Source organism: Bubalus bubalis, chromosome 8 (assembly GCF_019923935.1).
Source record: "Bubalus bubalis isolate 160015118507 breed Murrah chromosome 8, NDDB_SH_1, whole genome shotgun sequence".
NCBI lineage: Eukaryota > Metazoa > Chordata > Mammalia > Artiodactyla > Bovidae > Bubalus > Bubalus bubalis.
This window is the reverse complement of record NC_059164.1, coordinates 72503481-72509937: the sequence shown is the minus strand read 5'-3', so window position 1 is coordinate 72509937 and position 6457 is coordinate 72503481. Positions and strand designations below refer to the sequence as shown.

Genomic DNA, 6457 nt, shown 5'->3' with positions numbered 1-6457 from the left:
CATGTAAGAAATTAAAATTGAAATTAATTCATTTAAAAAATAAAATATGTTCAAATAAACAATATATTTTAGTAGAAAATAACTACATCTTCTCCCAAGAAATAATGAGAAGAGTGGTGGTATTTTACTTCTTGGCACAAGTCTTTACCTGACGTCTATGATGTCAGACATTAGATTTTCATATTTGCTTCTGAATGCTGTATGTAATACTATGTCTTTTTGGTTGAAGTATCCGAAGAAAACCCAGACTCACACAGATATGTAGTTGGAAATAAGAGGACTATTTTAATAGATTTTTTTTTCAGAAAACTTCAGATATTCCATTCTTCTTGATACTGACACCAAAATTTGACAAGTGATTGTCTACTAAAACTTCACTGCAGTGTGCATTCTGAAACTGAGTCAGTGCACATTGCTACATTCTCTTACATTATACTCTGTTACACTGAATGCTTCTATTTTGCACTTTGGTCTTTTCTTATAGAAAATGGATCAGTTGTCTACATTGATCACTTAAAAAATACTGGCTCACTGAGTTATGCCATTCTTTCAAATATTACCATATTTTATAAAAATATATTTGTTAATATCACCAACACCTTTATCTGAAAACTCTGTAAAGATTGGGAATCTCTCAAACTCACGGTGGCTATCTCAATTTTTCCTGAATTCTCATTTTCTCTTAAAAGCATGAATTTTTCATGGCCAACAAATAGTACCAGTTGATTTTCTTTGAAGTGACAAGATGACTTCTTTTATTTTAAAGTAAATGTGTGCCAAATACTCAAAGCCATATTTTGTCTGTCAGTTAATTTTTCAAGTAAAAATTGTATTCCATGAAAAGAGGGAGATTGTTACAACTCTCAACTCAAATGGACAAGTGCTCTTTCCAAAGAAAGCCATGATAGTCAAAAATGCTTTTTTGTGTACTTCTCAATTTGTCAAAGAAAATATTAAGCAGACATGTGCTCTCTTGCTTGTGGACAAGATGGACTAAAAGGGACAGAATAGATCCTCCTCCCATCTCTGCAAAAACACAGACAAAATATATGAATCAAATGTTTTCAAAAACACTGGGTAACAACCGAAAAAGCACTGATTCTTGACAGACGGAAAACAAAAGAAGTCATCCCTACAAGTGCCCTATTTCGTTCCTTCAAGAGAGTTTCTAGGTCATGGCACAAAGAGAGAGAATGCAGAAGGGCTCATGGACTCTCCATGTTGAAGAGACTGAGAATCCAAGTGGCTAAGTGTTCACAGGAAAGAAAAGTGAACAACACAAAGAGAGAGCCTTGGAAATCTTTTCAGGGTCTCCCTCAAGTGTTCATTAGGGTGCTGATTAGCAATACATTTATTTTTAATGTGTGTGTTTAAAATATTTATTCATTCATGTTATTATTATATTATTATTATTCCTACTTTTATATCCTCCTGAGGCTTAGCATTTTAACTAGATATTTATTTTGGAAGCCTCCTAGATTAACAAAAAATTTCTCAATTCAAAATAGCAAGAATTCTACCACAGGTTAAATGTCATTGCTGGTTCTGGATTAAGGACTAAGTGATTCTTGGCAAAACTCAGATGACTTGATTTGTTGCACTGAGTAAATCCTATCCTTTCTCTTCATTTCCAGGAAATATTATTAACTTTTTTTGTTATTTACTTTCTAAATGGTCAGTGTTACCTAGTATAGTTACCTATACAAATTTTTCATTATGCTTAAAAGCTTCTGTTGGCTTTATCTGTAATTTAAGATCACTTGAATGCTCATCCAGCCATTTTATCCACTAGAAAATGAAGGTTTGAATCTGATACAGTAATTCTTCCATTTAGAACATCTGGCTAAATTAGCATCCTGAAGTAGGATGTTATAATAATTAACACACATGACTACCAGAGTTGATCAACTGATGGATAACCTTCTCACCTAGCCATCACGAGCTGAAATTATTTGGTAAATAGGCATCTGCTGCTGCTGCTGCTGCTGCTGCTAAGTCGCTTCAGTCATGTCTGACTCTGTGCGACCCCATAGACGGAAGCCCATCAGGCTCCCCCGCCCCTGGGATTCTCCAGGTAAGAACACTGGAGTGGATTGCCATTTCCTTCTCCAATGCATGAAAGTGAAAAGTGAAAAGGAAGTCGCTCGGTTGTGTCCGACTCTTAGCGACCCTATGGACTACAGCCTACCAGGTTCCTCCATCCATGGGATTTTCCAGGCATCTGCTACAATGTCCTATCTTGCAGACCTCAGCAGAATTCTTACTGTTAGAGAGTATGTGGCTACTCAAAATTAATCCTCTTCATTCTTTCTTTTAGATTCTGATTATACACACTCATATATATACATATTTAATTTGTACATGAAGGAAAAAGTAAACTCAAAATATTTATATTGACTTCCTCTTTTAGGCATATGTTTCTATCTTGCTTATCAGTAATAATTGTATATATGTGTATGTATATATATATGTATACATATATATGTATAATTATAATTAAACATTGCAAAAATATATGTATATGTAGAATATATATACACATGTACTAAAATTATTAAAATCAATAAAAATGTACTAAAATCAGTAAAAAAACCAACCATCTACCATCTATCAAGGTTTTCCATTTTTGGCATTACAACTACTCCAGTGTGTATTTCATTTTCACTTTTTAAGTTTCATTTTTAACTTATGGCCTTTAATAGACTTGAAAAGTTTCCATTACTTAAGATTTCAAGCTTACATTTTTTTCTCTTAGCTGATGACCAACTCCTTCAGCTAGATTATGCATCTATTTAGTAATTGTCTTGATCTATTTTTTAAACTTCTCTTATTTTTGGCAATGATAGAAGGTTTTATGCCCATGAATTATCTCTGTCCAAGAATAGAATAAAATCTTCTCTAAGAAACACCAGTTCACTTTTTTTGCAACTGAGATTAAAAAATCATAATCTTGGCATAAGGGGGTGTACATGAGAAGATGTAACAGCTTCTATTAACATATCTGATTTTAAAGTAACACAAACATCAATTAGCTAAGACAATGATCACTGTAGTTTTGTTCAGGAGTGACAGAACAATGAAAGTTCAGGGGTGTTTTTTTCTATATGTGCATGAATTCCTTTTTTTTTTTTAAAGAAACACTTTCTCTCACACTTATTTCTATTTTATATTTTCTATTTTAATGTCTAAATGAACCACTTCAGGCTACTCAGGCTTGTACCTATCCATTCAGTGACCTGAGCAGTATGGGTTGCAGACCAGTCTTCAGTGATGGGCTGAGCACCCCTGCCTGCCATAGGGACTGCTGAACCGGCCCCAGAACACCTGAACCTCTAGATACCTCTGTGATCTCCATTGAATAGCAGTTGACTCAGGTGCTGGACCAGCCTATTAACCCCGAACAGTTCCTACTTGGTCACTCTGCCTTTTCAGCAGTGGCTCATTTTGCTTTTCAATCTCTTCAGGCTCTCTGTAGAACTAGAGATGAGATGTGACCTCCTATGATGTTACTACCATGGAAATGGTACCACTCATGTGCAGAGCCTCCTGGGCTAGCATCCACCGCTCAGATCCACTGAGTGAGTTCCCTTGTTGCTGCCTAGGATGGCAATGTCCACAAAGTGCAGAAGAGAGTCTCTGTTACACAGAGCAAGGTGGACAGGTTAGCATAAGACATCCCTGTGAGAGGCTGGTGGTCTAATGGGATCAGTAACCTCCTGAAGGCTGTTCTCAGAAGGCTAGCAGTTCCCAGAAGGCTGTCTGGATCTGGTGAGTGAAGGTTCCAGAAGTGAAACAGCCAGCAATATGAGTAGCTCTAGAGGTGGCAGCAAACATCAGCCCAACTCTCTGGTCAGTATTCCTGGAGGAAATGACACTGACATCAGCCAGGTATTTCATGGGAACAATGGCATAAGCTTCCAACAGAAGCTTCCCTCAGATTGCCTTCAGATTTATGATGTAAGACATTATCACTTTTCCTTTTGTAGATGTAGTGTTCCATATGGAAGTCAAGATCCATGCCAGCTCAGAGGATTCCCACTATAAGGAACTTGAGGACATCCCCTCCCTTCATTCTCTGGACACCAAGGGTGCTGGACGTTGTGAAAGCTTCCCTTAAATCATGACAGGAGCCCAGAACAATGCTACATGAACCCCTATCCAGGCAGCTCTGTGCACACAATATTGCTGTGGAACTTCATGGAAAGTAGGTGCCTTCCATAGATAGCAACATTTCATTATATATTGTTCTAGGACATTCTGCATGTCAGCATTCCATCATATATTTTGTTAAGACTTTTAAAATATTTATTCCCCAAAGCTACATTTCTGGTAACCCAAAGTACAAGGATCTAAGAAAAGCAAACTGATAAACAGAACATCTGAGGTCAAATTTCAACATAATGTTTTGTTAAATCTACTTTATTGTGGTACAATTTAATAATTTTTAATTAAACTTATTCAAACTAAGAAAAAAATGAAGACAGCTCACCTATTTCTCTCACCTTTCACACCATGCCTCTGGCAACCACTAATCCATTCTCAGTATCTATAAGCTTGTTTATTCTTTATTATTTAGATTCCATATAAAAGAGAGATGATAGGGTACTTGTCTTTCTCTGAGTTATTTCCCTTAGTATAAAGCTCTCAAGGTCCATTCATGTTGTCACAAATGGTGAGATTTTATTATTTTTATGGCTGAATAATATTACTATTGGAGAAGGAAATGGCAACCCACTCTAGTGTTCTTGCCTGGAGAATCCCAGGGACGGGGGAGCCTGGTGGGCTGCCGTCTATGGGGTCGCACAGAGTCGGACACGACTGAAGCGACTTAGCAGACTTAACAGCAATATTACTATATATAATGGTATATGTATGTGTATTAGAGTTTCCTTATCTACTCATCCATTGATGATAGATACTTTGTTTTCATATCTTGGCTATGGTAAATAATGATGTAATGCATCCTTTGTTATACAGGATCATTTTGGTTTGTTGTAGTCTCATTCATTTTATTTTTGCTTTTGTTGCCATTACTTTTGGTGTCAAATTCAAAAAAGAAAAAACTCATGTCTAGGACCAATGTTAACGTGCTTACAGCCTATGCTTTTTTTTTTTTTAATATATTTTATGGCTTCAGGCTTTACAGACTATGTTTTCTTCTATGTTTTATAGTTTTAGGCTTTGCATTCTAGTATTTAATTCTATTTAAAATTTGTGTGTATGGTATAATTTTTGTGTATGGTATAAGATAGTAATCTACTTTCATTCTCTTTCATGTGTCTGTCTAGTTTTCCCAGTACCATTTATTGAAGAGACTATAATTTCCCCGTTGTATATTCTTTGCTCCTTTGTTGTGAATTAATTAACATACATGCATAGATTTACTTCTGGATTCTCTACTGTGGTCTGTTGATCCATGTGTCTGTTTTTATGCCAATAACATATTGTTTTAATTATATAGCTCTGTAGTATAGTTTTAAATCAGAGAGCACGATGCACCCAGCATTGTTCTTCTTTCCAAACATTGCTTTGTTATCCAGGATCTTTCATGGTTTTATATAAAATTTAGGAATGTTCATTCTTGAATTTGTATATTACTGAGGCTGTCACCAAGTATACCAGCTCCAAGTAAATATAATATGCTTAGCTGCTGTTAATGGAGAAGGCAATGGCACCCCACTCCAGTACTCTTGCCTGGAAAATCCCATGGACGGAGGGCCTGGTGGGCTGTAGTCCATGGGGTCGCTAAGAGTCGGACACGACTGAGCAACTTCACTTTCACATTGGTAATATGAATCTTTAGACTAGATTACAATATAGGCTATATTCCTCTGTAATTTTTGTTATTACAATTGCATTTTGTTAAAGAATAGTTATAAAAAGAATTTTGTGCATAATTTTTCTTATTTAAAGACTTTTTGCACAGAACTGACACTCTCAATAAGTATCTATAAAATGTGGAGCTCAAATTATTTCTGATTATAGCCTCCCATTTAAAGGGAAACTTCAAATGACTACAGCTCACTGGTATGTGTTCAAAAGTAAGTAGATGCTGAAAATTAGCCCCATTCATAGAGAAGACCTTTTTCAAAAATTAGAAGACCTGATTTTTAAAAATTGTTTTACTTACCTGAAAAAGTCTGACCTCACTTTCTTAATAGTGTTTCTGGTAGAAAAAAAATTCAGCAATTTTGATGTAACTGTGAAAATGTTTTTAATGTAAAACAACTAGGAGCCTGGATGTAGCCCTAGTCTAATCACTGAACTGTGAGGTTCCCTGGTGGCTCAGATGGTAAAGAATCTGCCTGCAGTGTGGGAGGCCTGGGTTTGCTCCCTGGCTTGGGAAGCTCCCTGGAGAAGGAAATGGCTACCCACTCTAGCATTCTTGCCTGCAGAATGCCATGGATAGAGGAGCTTACAATGCGGTCACAAAGAGTTAGGACAGAGTGACCAACAC

General features: G+C 36.2%; 1 pseudogene; it reads right to left on the bottom strand.

Moving 5' to 3' along the window:
- Positions 1-3390: 3390 nt before the first annotated feature.
- Positions 3391-4072, bottom strand: LOC112586517 (annotated as a pseudogene).
- Between the last annotated feature and the right edge of the window lie 2385 nt (positions 4073-6457).